Source organism: Myotis lucifugus, unplaced genomic scaffold, assembly GCF_000147115.1.
Source record: "Myotis lucifugus unplaced genomic scaffold, Myoluc2.0 scaffold_493, whole genome shotgun sequence".
Taxonomy (NCBI): domain Eukaryota; kingdom Metazoa; phylum Chordata; class Mammalia; order Chiroptera; family Vespertilionidae; genus Myotis; species Myotis lucifugus.
In genome coordinates this window covers 511,246-513,167 of record NW_005871541.1, presented here as the reverse complement: position 1 = coordinate 513,167, position 1,922 = coordinate 511,246, and positions in this window count along the sequence as shown.

The window sequence follows — 1,922 nt, the reverse complement described above, 5'->3', positions numbered from 1 at the left end:
CCTGAGCCCTCCTGCCCTCTTCAGCCCAGGCTCTGGAGGAAAAGCACCCACAAAACACAGCAACTCTTCAGAAAAGCCACATCTGTTTCATCTTCTCTTCCCCATGACCTTCCTCTCACCTGCTCCTTGTCATCCCTAGTCCACATATACTGTAGCCTCATGATCTTCGTACATCAAGACTTGCCCTTGCCAGGCCAGCATGGCTCAGTGGTTGAACGTCGACCTATGAACCTGGAGGTCACAGTTTAATTCCCGGTCAGGGCACAAGCCTGGGTTTCGGGCTCGATCCCCAGTGTGGGGCATGCAGGAGGCAGCTGATCAATGATTCTCTCTCATCATTGATGTTTTATCTCTCTCTCCCTCTCCCTTCCTCTCTGAAATCAATAAAAATATATTTTTTAAAAAAGACTTGCCCTTGCCACCTTGTATCTGCCCACATGGTCCCCACCTGGGATGCCCTCTGCCTTTCTCCATGAACCTGCTCCATTCCCTTCTTTGCAGACAATCTCACTAGCCATCTTGCCACAAGGTCATTGCAACCTCCACAGATGGCCCCCCTCTGACCTCCCACCTCCAACTCTCCTCCTTCTTGCTGTGACATGTCCAGCACGTGCTGTGTCATGTGCTTCTCAATGGCCCATGGCTCCTACACAAGGTTCTGGCACAGGAAAATGGATATAGGTGTTCAGAGAATGAATAAAGAAAGGAAAGGTGGATAAATGGGTGGACACTGCTTCTGCTACCACCTAATTACTATGGATGTGCTGAGTGTGTAAAGAAATGCACATTTACAAAGACTCCCAGGGTGTATTGGTGCAAGTTTTAGACAAGGTAATGTATAGGTTTCTCTCCTAAATTTTTTGCTTTAAAAAAATAAAATTTACATTACCTAAAATTCACCATTTCATCCACTTTAAAGTTTGGGGCCAGGGAAATGTGGTCCATCTGGTTCTCTCAGAGCTCTGTGCTGTGGGATAGACCAGGGTGGCTGAGTCCTGCACTGACTCACTGCAGGCAAAGGTCAGAGCCTATCTCTGCCCAGGGGTTCGTGTCCACAGCACTTATCTGAACCCTGGTCAGTTGCCTGGGTCAAGATGACCAGAGGGTACAGGTCCCCTCATGTCCACCAGAGGCAACAATGGATACACAATGGACACACAATGGTGTCTGTCACACACCACATCCCCCACCTCATGCTCCCTGCCCCCCACTCACACACACAGAAAAAGCTGCTAGACTCACTTGACACACAAATGTCTTCAAGTACCCTGATCATGGCATCAAAGATGATTTTAGGAGGAGAGTGACCACCATACTTAGATAAAATAATAGACATTCCTTTGCTAGAAAAATGATCCTGCCCCAGTAGAAGTGACATCTGCCCCAGTGTGTACCTCCCAGAGAGAGTGAGCTGAGGAGACAGCTGTTCTGTTTGAATGGGGTAGGGGTGAGTCTCCTATAAGTGCAAATTCACATTTCCTTCTCCTTGCTCTCTCCCTACAGATGAACATGCCCAAGGAGCCTCAGCATCTTTCTCCCTGGCCATGATGGGCATCATGACTCAGGTCCAGGCTGGGAAAACTCTAACACGAAATCCTTGGGTACCTTCTGTTCCCAGAAACCTGTGGGACCCTTCTTCAGACCAGCCTCCCCTCTATTTAATTTCTCCTTTGCATGGGGGAGGCTGAGGGGCTCCCCTCATCCACAAAGGGGTCTCCCTTCTTGTCTGAGTCCCTTATTCCTGGTTCCATGGCATTCTCCTGTGCTCATCTAAAGAGGATGGCTGTTTTCTTTTCTTTTTTTTTTCAATTTTCTTTTTCTTTTTTTTAAATAAGTCTTTATTGTTCAGATTATTACAGTTGTTCCTCTTTTTCACCCCATAGCTCCCCTCCACCCAGTTCCCACCCAACCCCTGCCCTTAC